Here is a 15,915-nt window from a genome sequence, read left to right on the forward strand (position 1 = left end):
GGTTGCTTTGTTACATGCATTGACTTTTCCACTTTATTTTTGTAATTTATATTATACAAGTTTTTGCTCTGAGAGAAACAGACCATAACCCGCACAACTCAGTCCCCAGGTAGACCTTCAGACCACTGCTATAATCTCATAATCTACTGGACCTATGGACTGCTGGAAAATAACATTTTAGCACAGTTCAAAACCTCAACAGCACACACAAACACATACACACTTTCATGGTCCCACACACACACACGGTCCCTGTAAATGTTTTTCTTCAGTTACAACCACAAGACCAAGAGTTCAGTCTCGTTAGCTGGTAAACTGAGACCTTTTGTTTAGAATAAGAGAATAATGGCTTGTTGGAAAGGCTGCTTTCCTTACATGCCGGTGGTTGTTAAAGATTTCTAGGGATTTTGAATAAAGCCATTTGAGGATCATGTCATTGTTCGGATCAGCATGGATACACAGGGAATGGAAATTCACAAAACTTAGGTAGAGCTTGCAATTTAACATGTTTGGAAAGGATGATGGAGAGATGATTATGTAGGCATGCATACATATTGATAAACAATTTGTGTGTGCATATATCCTTTTGGGATTTTATATAATCTGATGCTTATGGGAAAATGTAGAGCCTTTATACATTACTCCTGCTTGAATATACCAAAGTGATCAAGATAGATGCTCAAGAGCAAGGGGAACAATTCAGAGTGATTCGGGTAGTAGAAGGTTGGGATAGGAGAAAGTACAAGCCTAAAGGAGCTCAATCAAAAAGATTGTTGGCAGGAAGCAAAGTACTATACATGGCTGAGAACATTAGTGACACACTGCAAAAGCATGCTTAGCAACCGGCACAAAGACAAACCACGTATGTAATGTAACATAATTAAATTCCTCCAGACACACAGGCAGGCACAGTGAGTCAACACAAGTGTTTAAATTCCAAGGAGACATCTGTAATGAGGACTGAGTCATTTGGATTTAATTGTGGGCAACCAAGTGGAAAAGATGGGAGTAAATCAACTCAAAGTGATTTCAATAAAGAAAACTCAATTCCAGAGTGTAAACTCAATTCGCCATAAACTTAATTAATGTTGGTTTAAATGGAAGCACTCAGCTGATTGTGCATCATAAAACATCGCTGAGGTTTTTCGGCTTCACTCTTGTCTCTTCTCTCGATGTCTCTCATTTGTCTTCTCGCTTCTCTCAAACAAGTATTTAGAGAAAGAGGAAGTGCTACACTGCCATCTTGTGTCTTCTTATGCGTCCTACAGCAGGCTGGACCATCTTTTACACTTTAATTAAAGGATACATTAAGATGAGAAAGAAAAGTTTAAAATGTGTGTTAAGTAGTTGTATAATGCACCATATCACTGTACTCAACCATGCTTTAGAAAATTATGTTATTCAAATAGCATGTATTTAAATACAGTGGGGCAAAAAAGTATTTAGTCATCCACCAATTGTGCAAGTTCTCCCACTTAAAAAGATGAGAGGCCTGTAATTTTCCTCCTAGGTATACCTCAACTATGAGAGACAAAAGGAGAAAAAAAAATCCAGAAAATCACTGTCTGATTTTTAAAGACTTTATTTGCAAATGATGGTGGAAAATACATATTTGGTCAATAACAAAAGTTCATCTCTATACTTTTTTATATACCCTTTGTTGGCAATGACAGAGGTCAAACGTTTTCTGTAAGTCTTCACAAGGTTTTCACACACTGTTGCTGGTATCTTTGGCCCATTCCTCCATGCAGATCTCCTCTAGAGCAGTGATGTTTTGGGGCTGTCGCTGGGCAACACGGACTTTCTACTCCCTCCAAAGATTTTGTATGGGGTTGAGATCTGGAGACTGGCTAGGCCACTCCAGGACCTTGAAATGCTTCTTACGAAGCCACTCCTTCATTGCCCGGGTGGTGTGTTTGGGATCATTGTCATGCTGAAAGACCCAGCCACGTTTCATCTTCAATGCCCTTGCTGATGGAAGGAGGTTGTCACTCAAAATCTCACGATACATGGTCCCATTCATTCTTTCCTTTACACGGTCAGTCGTCCTGGTGCCTTTGCAGAAAAACAGCCCCAAAGCATGATGTTTCCACCCCCATGTTTCACAGTAGGTATGGTGTTCTTTGGATGCAACTCAACTTTCTTTCTCCTCCAAACACGTCTAGTTGAGTTTTTACCAAAAAGTTCTATTTTGGTTTCATCTGACCATATGACATTCTCCCAATCCTCTTCTGGATCATCTAAATGCTCTCTAGCAAACTTCAGACGGGCCTGGACATGTACTGGCTTAAGCAGGGGGACACGTCTGGCACTGCAGGATTTGAGTCCCTGGCGGCTTAGTGTGTTACTGATGGTAGCCTTTGTTACTTTGGTCCCAGCTCTCTGCAGGTCATTGACTAGGTCCCCCCGTGTGGTTCTGGGATTTTTGCCCACCGTTCTTGTGATCATTTTGACCCCACGGGGTGAGATCTTGCGTGGAGCCCCAGATCGAGGGAGATTATCAGTGGTCTTGTATGTCTTCCATTTTCTAATAATTGCTCCCACAGTTGATTTCTTCACACCAAGCTGCTTACCTATTGCAGACTCAGTCTTCCCAGCCTGGTGCAGGTCTACAATTTTGTTTCTGGTGTCCTTTGACAGCTCTTTGGTCTTGGCCATAGTGGAGTTTGGAGTGTGACTGTTTGAGGTTGTGGACAGGTGTCTTTTATACTGATAACGAGTTCAAACAGGTGCCATTAATACAGTTAACAAGTGGAGGACAGAGGAGGCTCTTAAAGAAGAAGTTACAGAGATGAGAGCCAGAAATGTTGTTTGTTTGTAGGTGACCAAATGCTTATTTTCCACCATATTTGCAAATAAATTCTTTAAAAATCAGACAATGTGATTTTCTGGATTTTTTTTTTCTCATTTTGTCTCTCATAGTTGAGGTATACCTAGGATGAAAATTACAGGCCTCTCATCTTTTTAAGTGGGACAACTTGCAAAATTGGTGGCTGACTAAATACTTTTTTGCCCCACTGTAATATCCCATTTGTATACATTGTAGTGCCGAGAGAAGGGCGTCGGAGGCGATGCAATGAAGGTACAAAGCTGGCTTTATTGAGCAGCATAAATGCACATCTTGTTGGGTCGGAGCCCGGGAAGAGAAGAGAAAGAAGAAAGGAGGGCACACAGTAAGTAGCAACAACATATATGTCCGTGCGGAAACAATACCCCCAACCTGTAGTACCATGAGTGGATTATGTCAATCAGTGATCACTACACAAGCCCCCCCAGAATTCAACCATGGACACAATCCTCGTGTCGGGGAGGAGGCAACACAGGGGCCGAGGAGGGCGGGCCACGGAACGGGCCGTCAAAGCGAAACAAAGCCAAACTCATCCTGAGCACACACAAACTCACAGCCGAAGTAAAAACAATAAGTGTGGCTTGATATTGAGTAAGAAAAAGGTTGATAAATGCTGTGAGGATGGGTCTGCAGAGAGAATTTTGCCGCGATCCCAACTGTCTGCTATCAGCCTGCAGCCAGGGAGGAGAAGTCAGCAGAGCTGCTTGCAGTGTGTGTGTGTGTGAGGAAGTCCGTGGATTGGTCAATTTTGACCAATCAGCGGGGGCTTAACGTAACGGTTCTGCGGACGTAACGTAACGGCTCCACGGATTGGTCCATTTCGTTCCGGGTACGGGTTGACATCATGCCGTGCCCGGAAGAATCAAATGGACAATGACGTATCTCCAACGAGGCATTTTGGGGAGGTATTTTCTGTGTTAGCGTTTTACTCGCAACAGGGTGTACTTTGAGGGTTTGTGACTCTGCAGACCGTTTACATGCAAAACTTCATAACACACAAGGGGACGGGTAATAACTGGAAAAGCATGACATGTCTCCTTTAAAACTCAGTGGGTGGGTGAGGTGTATCACTCCAAATGCAATGGTAAAGCTTGAGGCACTTCTATACTTATTCACAAAATCTGTACCCTTTGTTGCCTCTCAGATCACTGAAGACCGCAATGGTCGATCTGTTATGTTATCTGGCTCACTGTATAACACACCCTTAACTCTTATTAGTGTTTATGCAACGAACTGTGACGATTATATGTTTTTTAATGAGCTATTCTTAAATGTGCCTGTTTGAGGGTCACCAATTGATAGTGGGGGGGAGACATGAATTGTGTTCTAGACCCAAAGTTAGACCGCTCTTCAGCACGACCCGTGCAGTTAACTAAATGTGCATTGGGTCTGCAGTCACATTTAGAAACTCTGGGAGCCGTAGAGCTTCCTCTCCCCGTCAGCTAGGCAGTACTCTTTATTTTCCCCTATACACCAATCGCACTCACGCATTGATTACTTTTTTTATTGACAAACGCCTTCTTCCCATGGAAAAAAATTCCCATGGTCCTTTCACTCCTTATACTTGTGTGTATCTCCCGCTCTCATCAGCCCCGCCCCTGATTGTTTCCACCTGTGCCAGTTACCTTTTGTTTAAATTCTCCAGCCTTCCCTTGTCCTCAGCACTGCATAAGTGCAGTCGTCAGTCATATTGACAAAGAAGCACTATTATATTGTATATTATGCGGCGTTTAAAAGGACGGTATTTCGCTTGTCAGATTCAGATTTCGCGGTTGTGCCACGTGAGGCAGTGATGTAACCATAGGGATGTAACGCCAGGTTGATGCTGTGACGTAACGCCGCGTCGATGCTTGCGTAATGCGGAAGTGGGATCTAAACTGGATTGGAAAAACGATAGACGGGACCGGCCCCGGCGCGAGCAAGGAAATGTGATTGGCAGCGATTTAATTTGAGCGGGGGGAGGGCGCAAAACGAGAAGCATTCGGAAATAATGAGGTATTTGCGGTCTACAATGACAGAGAAGAGACTGTCAAGTTTGGCTGTACTCAGCATTGAATCAAAACACACTAAAGCTTTAGATCTTAATAATTTTGTGAGGCGTTTTGCTGAACAAAATGGTAATCGCCGCATTCAGCTGTGATAGGCATGCCAACTTGATGCTCTGCTCACGGATGACTCAATGAGCATAACAAACTGTTAAGATGATGACCTTACGTGTGTAAATATATTTTTTCCTTTTACAGTCAAAGTCAAATAAGACGGTGTGTAAAACTATACTGCCCAGCCAAAAAGTAACCACTTTGATTTAACTAGGCCAGGTAAGGGTCATTCCACTGGATAATAATACCCCGGGAATTATAGCAACAATAATAATAGCAATATTAATTGGGAGGGGGGGCGCGGCTGTTCTTATGTTCTCTGAGGGGAGGCTCACTTTCCCACACTTTGAAAACCCTTGATTGATGTTATACCCTTGCTAAATTTGGATTAGGTGAACACTATATCATGGATAAAACTATTATATTAATCTCTGATGGCTAAAGTACAAACCAACAAAGAGAAATGTAATTATTTCCCACTTCACCGCGGTACAAGGCAGGGCTGCCCTCTATCTCCCCTCCTATTTGCAGTAGCTATTGAGCCCTTGGCAGTTAAACTCTGTTTGGAGGCACATTTAAAAAAAGGAGTGTTTAGAGCTGGAGAGGAACATAAACTTTCCTTATATGCAGATGATCTCCTGCTCTACATTTCTGATCCCCTGGGATTGCTACCATATGTCTTCAGTATACTCAACAGCTTCGGAAAAATGTCAGGCTATAAATTAAACCTTCAGAAAAGTGAGTTGCTTCTTATAAATAAAATAGCTAAAACTCTTCCTTTTCAAAATTTCAGTCTGGGACAAACATCTGAGTACATCACTTATTTAGGGGTAACAATTCCACAATTACATCATAAACCCTTTGGCCTCAATTTTACTAACCTTTTAGAAACAGTTAAGAAGGATTTAAAGAGGTGGAATACACTACCCTTCTCCCTGGCTGGCCGAATCAATGCCGTTAAGATTAATGTTTTGCCGTAATTTCTTTATTTGTTTCAATGTGTGCCAGTATTGATAAGAAAATTATTTGTAGCCCTTGACAAATCTATCTCAACATTTATTTGGAATATTAAACCTTCAAGAATTCGTCAGGCTTTTTTGCAAAGGCCAAAACAATCAGGAGGAATGGCTTTACCTAACTTTGAGTATTACTACTGGGCAGCTAATATTCATAGCATGTTATTTTTGAAAATGCCATTAGACAACCAACAACCATCTTAGTTGGCTGCTGAAGCCTCATTTTGTAAACAATCTTCACTACCTGCTCTCTTGACATGCCCCACAAATGTGGATCTCTCTGCATATAAAAATAACCCAACACTTGGACATTCCCTTAGGATCTGGGAACAGTTTAGGAAAAAATTTGGACTTGTATTAATGCCCCTTTCAGCACCTATTGATCAACATCATTATTTTCCCCCATCACTGCAGGACCTTGCTTTTAAAATTTGGAAGACAAAAGGTATTACATCTTTTGGAGATTTATATATTGATGGTACTTTTTGCCTCATTAACCCAGCTGAAACAGAAATATAACCTTACAACAACCCATTTTTTTAGATATCTGCAGGTTAGTAACTTTGCTCGAACTAATCTAATGTCCCTTATCCCCCAGATAAAACAATATTAGACCATATTTTGGATGTTAACCCACTCGGAAGGGTGTGGTTGCTCAAATATATAAGAACATTTCTCAACTTGACTGTCCCTCCTTATCTATAATTAAAGGCCTATGGGAAGAGGACTTACAATTACAATTGGATGAGGACACATGGGATTCGATTCTAAACAAAGTTCACTCCTATCTGCGCACGGCATGGACTCCTACAGTTTAAAATTGTTTATCGTTTACACTATACTAAAGCGAAATTAGCCAAGTTTTATTCTAATGTGAGCCCCATGTGTGCTAGGTAAAATAATCAAGTATGGAATCTTATTCACACTTTTTGGACTTGTCCCCGGCTTTGCAAGTACTGGGAAGATGTTTTTAAAACTTTCTCAGAAGTGTTTGAGATTCCTCTCAATCAGTCTCCGCTGACAGCATTGTTTGGAGTTGTTGCTAAAGAAGCTCAACTTCCAAAATATGAGGAAGGACGGCTGGCAGGGGGGAATGCACGGAGGCGAGTAGACGTGTGTCCTGACAGCTCCGAAATTAGTGACTTCAAAATACTTTCCCATTGTGCAGTTTGGCTCACTAATAGTATGCAACAACTCATAAGGTACTTATAAATTACTCTAGCGACCTCTAGCTCAATTATTTTGATTTGTAACCGGCCAAAATGACTACTACTCGATCTAAACAAGACCTCGCAAAAGGAGGCCTCAAACCCTCACTCCTTCCTGACTCGGCTAGCGCTGTTACTGCTGACGCTGCTGGGGACACCCTAGATGCCTCTCTGCTACAGTCAATGATGGAATCTCTCAAGATCGACATATTCAAGAAAATTGATGAATCGGCCGCGAGTCTGCACTCTGAAATATTGTCTGTGAGACAAGAACCAAAGAGCTCAGTTGAACCACTTCAGCGCGCAGTAGAGGCACACAAAGCCACGATCCGAGATCTGGAGCAAGCTGCCACTGACCACAACACTCGGATAGACAAGCTGGAAGCTACAGTTGACATGCTAACTTCACAAGTGAAACGCTTGGATGACAAATGTGAGGATCTTGAGGGCAAGTCGCGGAGAAATAATTTGCGTGTGATGGGTATTCCGGAGAGACTGGAGGGAGCCCGTGCCACTGATTTCGTCGCGCAGTTGCTCCGGGACTTGCTCAAGCTGGACGAGAAGCCTCTACTTGACCGTGCCCATCGGACCCTGCGAGAGAGACCTTGGCCCTTTGTTGTAAGGGTACACTTCTTTCATATCCGGAGCCAGATCCTGCAGCGGGCTGGTGAATCCTCTCCTCTTCTCTACAACGGCAAGAGGATCTCCATTTTCCCGGACTATACGTCCTCCGTTGCCAAGAAGCGAGCTGCTTTTGTAGCGTACTCTACATTCCTACCCAAATGTGAAGTTTGGTCTCCTCTTCCCGGCAACTCTCAAAATTACCATGCCGAATGGAACGTCACACAGGTTTGAGGATCCTACGGTGGCCACTGACTTTGTTAATAAGAACTGTAAATAGACTGCCTATTCTACAGTGGGTCTGTTTAAAAACAGTTATGATGGTCGTTCATTCTTCAGCTGGAGATCGCTAGAGTTTGTTGACAAAATCGTGGACTGCATTTCCCAAGTGCCTTGCCCGGTCCACGTGACCGAGCTCTGATAAATAATAAAAATACAATTAAGAGAATATATATATACTAGCATTAGTGTTTATCTTTGTACTACATATTGGGCCATTACGGATACCTCTTTACTCTGGTTGTTAGTTCAATTATGGATAACTTATACACAGTGGTTTGTACAATGTACATTTAATAATTCTTAATATGTCACTTTATCTCAGGTAGCGCAATTGTGTCTCTAAGGCTACCTTGGAGCGTTTAGGTTTAGGCCTAGTTACTAGTTTGGGTTTTGCACGTGGCATCTCGTTTGGGGAGATGCTGTGCTGGGGAGCTGGGTTCTGTATGTTTCATGTTCTTGTCTTGTATGTTTTATGTTTTATTTTTATTGTATTCATTATTGCACTTTGTTTTGTTGGTTGTGCTGCCGGTCCTTCATATTTCCGTTTTATCTTTAAATGGTCCAGCCCAGGTTAATTCAACGCCACTATGGGAGCGCCCTTAAGTTTACTAGTTGGAATTGCAGGGGTCTGAACTCCCCAGTTAAGCGCACCAGGGTCATGCACCATCTTCAATATTTGGGTGCTCAAGTGATTTTTCTTCATTGAAAGCTTATATTAGAGGGCAAATTATTTCCTATGTTAGCCATGAGAGGAAACAGAAAAGAGAGTGATTAATTGAACTAACGAGGCGTATTGCTCAACTGGATGACCTCTATTCCGTTTCACCAACTCCAGATGTGCATAAGGAACGCCTCATTCTTCAATCGGAATTTAATACGCTGACCGCAGACCAGGCGGCTGCACTTCTTCTTAAGGCTAGAAGTAATTATTACGAACAGGGTGACAAAGCTGGCAGATTACTGTCGCATCAATTACGACAGAATGTTGCTTATTACCAGATTCCCAGAATCCAAACATCCTCGGACATTACGATCGATCCCCAAAGAATTAATGATGAGTTCAGAGACTATTATACTTCGTTATACACATCTGAAACCAGCTCAGACGCGCAAGATTTGGATTTTTTTTTTTTACCACCCTCGAAGTCCCTTTGATACATCCTGATATGACTGAGGATTTGGAGAAGCCAGTAACTGATGTTGAACTCTCCGTTGCTATTGCATCGATGCGGGCCGGACGGTTATCCACTGGAATTTTACAAGAAGTTTCAACAGAAATTAGCCCCTGTTTTGATAGATATGTTGTGAATCGTTTAATTCTACTAGTTTACCCCCAACGCTTAATCAGGCCTTCCTCATTTTAAAAAGGAATAAGGATCCCCTTGCATGCTCCTCCTACCGACCAATCAGCTTGTTAAATGTGGATTTTAAATTACTGTCTAAAATGCTCGCTTTACGTTTGGAAACCGTGTTACCAACCATTATCTCTCCCGATCAAACCGGCTTCATCAAAAATAGGCATTCATCTTTTAACTTAAGACGACTTTTTAACACAATCTACCAGCCTTCCGCAAATTCTGTCCCTGAAGCTGTGATATCTTTAGATGCAGAAAAGGCATTTGATCGTGTGGAGTGGAGGTATCTTTTTCACACCTTGGAGAAATTTGGCTTTGGAAAGAACTTTATCTCATGGGTGAAGCTATTGTACTCTTCTCCCCTAGCTTCAGTGAGAACGAATAATACGCACTCTGAATATGTCCCTCTCCACCAGGCAGGGTTGTCCCTTGAGCCCTCTCTTATTTGCCTTAGCTATTGAGCCCCTCTCCATCGCTCTTCGTTGTGACCCCCGCATTAGAGGTATTTTCAGAAATGGGATAGAACAGAAAGCTTCTCTTTATGCGGATGACCTTCTTCTTTACGTCTCTAATTCATCTGTGTCTGTCCCTGCAGCTCTCTCTAGCCTTAGCTCATTTGGTGCTGTATCCGGTTATAAACTCAATTGAAGTAAAAGCGAATTGTTCCCTTTAAATAAAGCGGCGCGTGAGTTCCCTCTACATAGTCTACCATTTAAAATTGCACTACACAGCTTCACTTACCTCGGGGTCCAGGTGACCGAGACATTTAAAGATCTTTATAAAGCTAATTTTGCCCCCCTTTTGTCCCGCGTACAGGAAGACTTCGACCGCTGGTCAGTGTTAAATCTGTCTCTGGTTGCCCGAATTAACTCTATAAAGATGAATATACTCCCCAAATTTCTATATTTATTTCAATGTGTGCCCATTTTCTTCACTCAAACTTTTTTTCGTAAAACTGACACTATTATTTCTAACTTTATTTGGAACAAGAAAACCCCAATTTTTGCAGAGACCAAAGGCACGGGGTGGACTTGCTCTGCCGAATCCTAGGTCCTATTATTGGGCTACAAATCTGAGAATAATACAGTCCTGGCTGCAGTCTGACTCACAGCACTCTCCGCCTGTTTGGCTTGAAATGGAGGCTGCTTCCTGTAGTCCAGTATCTCTTTCAGCATTGGCTCACTCTCTCATTAAGACCCCCTCTTCTGCTTACACTAAAAATGTAATTGTCAAAGCAACCTTGAACATTTGGAATCAGTTCAGACGTTTCTTTGATCTCCAAACATACTCTACATTAGCCCCTTTAACTGCAAACCATGTTTTTCCTCCATCCTTAGTAGATGGCGCATTTACTATTTGGTTTAACCAAGGCGTTAAAATATTCAAAGACCTTTTATATTCACAACACATTTGCCTCTTTCCAACAGCTATCTGATAAATGTGCACTACCTAAGCAACATTTCTTCAGGTATCTACAGATTCGCAGTTTTGTTAATAATAGATTTCCTCAGTTTCCTAATCACCCAACTGATTCGTCGCTAGACACACTCCTCAGGCCGTTACCTACTCTGAAGGGAATGATGACGTGTATTTACGCTCAGATTTATTCTCTTCGTTTGGTGACCCTGAACTCTATTAAATCTCTTTGGGAAACAGATCTTGGGGAAGAGATTTCTTAAAAAAACTTTGGGAAAAAGCACTCTCTAATGTACATCAATCTTCTATTTGTGCTAGACATGGACTGATTCAGTGCAAAGTAGTGCATCGTACACACTTTACTAAGCTCAGGCTCTCTAAAATATATAAGGAGGTGGACTCAACTTGTGACAGATTTAGCCAAGCACCGGCGAGTCACGCACACATGTTCTGGTCTTGTCCGGTCTTACACTCTTATTGGACTGACATCTTTAGAGCACTGTCAGAAATCACTGGAAAACCGATCGCTCCTAATGCCATGACCGCACTGTTTGGTGTAACCCCACCCACATGGCCACTCTCTTCTCTGGAGACAGCCTTCATAGCCTTTGTTACCTTACTAGCCAGATGCCTGATATTGCTCATGTGGAAGTCTCCAACATCCCCTTCACACACCTTGTGGTTAAAAGAAGTCCTAAATTCAGCCAAACTCGAGAAAATAAGGTGCATACTGAGGGGCTCCCTGGGGAAATTCCACATGATGTGGAACCCCTTCTACAAGTATATACGGGAGCTGGACATGCCGGATGTCTTTTTACAACAGGGTGGTGGACCTGTGGTGTTAAACTGTAATTAGTGGGCGGCTGACTGACCAACAAGTGCTATGTTTTTTTTTTTTTATATATATATATTTGGTCTTTTTGTTCCATTTATGCACATTCTTTGATCTCTACTCTTGCATTAAGTTATTAATAATGGACTTAGACTAAGAGCCTTTACATTTTTTTTTTGTTGATTTTTGTCCTATCCCAGTCCATTTTTTTGTTGGGTTCAAATATGATCAACAACATTGTGAAGACAACAAAAAGATCTTTGCTCCTCTAAAGGTGGTTTCTTCTCTAAATCCTTGTTTTTTTTTGTATTCTATCACACCTGTTTAAGACTTCAAAACAAATGTAAATAAAACCATTTCAGAGTTTTATATTTCATACTTTCATACAAAAATATTGGTTTGCAAATAGAGAAAGCTAATTTTAAGTAAGTCCCAAGCTATAAGCATGTGGCTTAATTGGTATAAGGCACACAAACACACTGAAGGTTGCAATGTGCTCATTCTTCCTCTAGATGGCCTCAGCTACCAACTGCAGACCACATGCTCAGAGAAATGAGGAAAGCATTTGCAGCGCAGCAGGATACATTAAATGTGCATGGATGGAGATCAACAAAGGTCACCACTCTCCAAAAGCAGCACCATCATATTGATTATCTCCTATGCAAGTACAGCGTTTTTGTGGTACAGACGTGCTACTGTGTAAAGTAAAAGTAAATAATATTTAGAATATGTTTCTTTGTAAAGTGTTACAATGAAAGATTCAGCAGATTTAGATGTTCAAGTATTGGTATGAAATAGCTAGAACTCTTTAAAATAATAACACATCAACCCCGTGGCGTGACAGTCTCTAATGCATATCACCCTCCTTCATTACATTATGTGATTTGTTAGACATTCAGTACTGTGGACAATCCCCACAGGAGCAATTTGGGGTGAAGTGTCTTGCCCAGGGACACAACGACATGCTGACTGCAGTGGGACTCGAACTTGCTACCCCCTGATTTGAAGTCCAGCACACTATCCACTGAGCCACAGTCTCCCTTCATATGTTGTTAGTGTAAAAATACAGCTCTAGACATCTGATGACAAGTATCATGTTTGTACAGTGGGGGGCTGACATAGATCTGTCTCCAATCTCGCTATGAATCACGTTAAGCAGACTGATTTGTGAGGAAAACGGGAAGGTTAAAACTGAATGACTTAAGAAAAGAATGAGGGTTTGCATAAATGAAGTGACATGTTTTGTAGGTTTAAGGAGAGTTGTTCATGAATAGAAATATTCCATAATTTTGCTTACGTAAGGCATAAGCCGCATACATTTATTGCAATCTTTGCTAAAAGAATAAGAGCAGGGCTTTGAGTTTGAGTTGCTTAAACAGGTTGTAGATTACAACGGAAAAATACATTAATCACAAGGGTTAATTTGTGTTGAAGTTGACACTGGATATAATTGACTCTCTGTCCTCGCTGTTTTTTCCTTGGCTGGTGTTCAAGGTGGCGACAAGATCACATTAACTTTGAATTAGCTCCTTCTGTATGCTATCAGTGTCAGCTGTACTCTATATATGACTGTGTGTAAGTGATCTGAGCTGTAAGTTAAGAGTTGCTGATGCTACTGAAATCAAATACATCTCTCTGGATTATCCCCTCACCTGTTACAAATAAACATTTTATTGGAGAGTACATGGATCCATATTTGTCTGTATCCTCATGCTTCTACATTCTACTTACTTATACAGACACATGCCGTCTGTGTCTGTGACCTGTGATGAACAAACAAAGGCATATCAGTTTTGTAAATACTTTTGAAACCATGATTCTTGGAGCTGGCCTTACTTCTTTTTTTTTCTAAATACAATGAGCAACCCAGTCGCTCAGGCTCGCCACCAACTGGCAGTGCCAGCAGGCTGCCCCGAACCTTGGAGCGGTATCAAGCGGAGCGGGCCAGTATCCCAGCCGCCAAAACCCAACAGATGCACCGCACTGAAGCCGACATCATAAAATCAGGGGACTAACATTTGAAATGTTCTCCCTCACAAATAAACACACTCTTATTCACATCTAAATATAAACACTCTCAGCTAGGGAGTTGGTGGATGAGTGCAAACGAAAGCTGGTGTATCAATTTAATCTCTGTGGATTTCTCTTTCGCCCTTGGAGGATCTGTTTCTACGTTGCTTTACTTTTCCACCAAAAGTGGAGTAGATAAGTGTTCTGTCAGTTCAATTATTATTACGTTTATGTATTCAAGCAGCATAATTCTGCACCTGCCAAAAGCTTCTATGTCATGCTTGTATGAAAACAGTCTCCGTATGCTTTGTCTATTTTTAAATATTCTGTATTTTTTTCTTTGTCTGCTTGTGATTGTATTCCCTACACCAATTCTGCAGCATTACAATAATTGGGACAACGTTATTTAAAAAAAAATCAATGATTAATTTTAGAAATATTGAATGGTCATTGCACATAGTTTTTTTGTAGCTGTTGTCCAGGAAGCGCCTCCATCATTTCACTATCCAATAATTCAATACTGGCTCACATCAGCTCGGTCATCTGTCACTGTCAAACATCAAGACCTTAATCACATTACTGACAGGCACAAAGAGAAAAACAAATCTATCTCACCCTCTCTCTTACGAAACGTTTTTTGTACATTTTTCCACATCCCAAAAGTGAACCATGCCATGCAGTGAAGAGCTCCTTAGACAAGTGCTGTGCAAACCCTCTGTGAGGTTCAGAGAGAATATTTACAGAAGTTAGAGACCATTTGGTGATGTTCTTTGTTCATTTCAACACAGCTTCTCTCTAAGCACTGCTCTGTGCCTTTCTCAGCAGCTCTGTCATGCAGCTCTCTAATAGTGGATTAGTTTGGCCTTGTAAATGCTGTAAAGCTCTGAGAATGGACATTGATCTTGCAGTTTAATGAGAAATAACAAGGGACAGGCACAAGCACCATTCCTCCCTCCCTCTTGCTCTCCTTTTCATTTCAACAAACGGACAAACATGCACTCGAAGCACCGGACAATCACAAGAACTAAACATTATCTTGTCCTGCAGACACGTCAACTGGCATCAGCGTTAAAAGGTAATGCATTTTACTTTTGAATATTACCCAAAGGCAAAAGTGAATGTTATGTTAGGAGGAACGACTTTACTGTCACGGTAAAGGAAACATGAAAGTTAAACACACACACTCACACAGACACATCTTGCCCTCTTTCTCCAGACCTATGCTGGCACTATACGTCCTCAGGCCTGCCTTGGCTGGTGGTTTGATAAATTGGCCCTTTCATCTCGTCAATGCGTATTGTGTCAGTGCGTTCGTGTGTATTTGGATCTGTAAGTGCATGCTTGTGTGTGTGTGCGTGTGTGTGTGCCTGTGTGTGTGTGTGTGTGTGTACACATTGTCTGAGCTGTGAAGTGTTTGGCTTCATCACTGAGGGCTGCTGTCACAGCCTCTGAAAGCGTGTAATAGGCGTCCATTCTCCCGGAATGAATGCACATCCATACACTTGCGAGAAAATGGGAGCATTTCAAAAAAGACTTGGTATAATTGAACAGAAAAAATATATAAAAAGGGGCATGGCAATGTCATTATTTTCAGCTCAGCTCAAATTCGGTACATGATTGCTTTGGCAAGTGATTTTGGTTCACAGATAATTAATGCAATTTTTGATAGATCTAGGGAGGTTATTGTCGGCTATGCAAAACATTCTGGCACCAAACATGCGGTTTCTTTGAGTTGGACTGTGATTCATGGCTGTGTAGTATTGTCTTGGTTTGATGGGATTCAAAAGCAACTGTTTGTCCATTCAAATCCTGACAACACATCATCCTGAAATATGGGATAATTTGCGGGAATTTGGCTTTCTGAGATTGTCTGCAAAATAAGACCTGCAGCAAAATACTGCAATCATCTTCGTAGGAAAGGGAACAACTCTAGAAATATTTGCTTTGGTAGCATTTTGGTATTTCTCTTTTTTGGTTATTTATCATTATAAATATATCAGTCTTTTTTCAAGTTTGATTGGTTACTTGTTGAGTCTACAGAGCATGTCGATAGAACAATTATGACCAAACCCATCCAATGTGCCATTTTCAAATTGCTGGTAGTGGTTTACCTTCAGTGGCACATTAGCAAAGACTTGATGGATAAAGTTTACTGTTGAAAGAAGTTGGAGGTATGAAATATTTGTATATTGTTTTTTTACTCTTATCTTATTAGTTAACCTCCTCAG

General features: G+C 41.4%; 1 protein-coding gene across 2 annotated transcripts in view; it reads right to left on the reverse strand.

The window, feature by feature from the left end:
- Window positions 1-15,915, reverse strand: part of LOC307043438 (uncharacterized protein) — a 134,691-nt gene that overhangs the window by 45,764 nt on the left and 73,012 nt on the right. The gene's annotated exons all lie outside the window — the stretch shown is intronic.

The sequence above is a fragment of the Notothenia rossii genome (assembly GCF_949606895.1).
Source record: "Notothenia rossii genome assembly, chromosome: 6".
NCBI classification, from domain to species: Eukaryota; Metazoa; Chordata; class Actinopteri; order Perciformes; family Nototheniidae; genus Notothenia; species Notothenia rossii.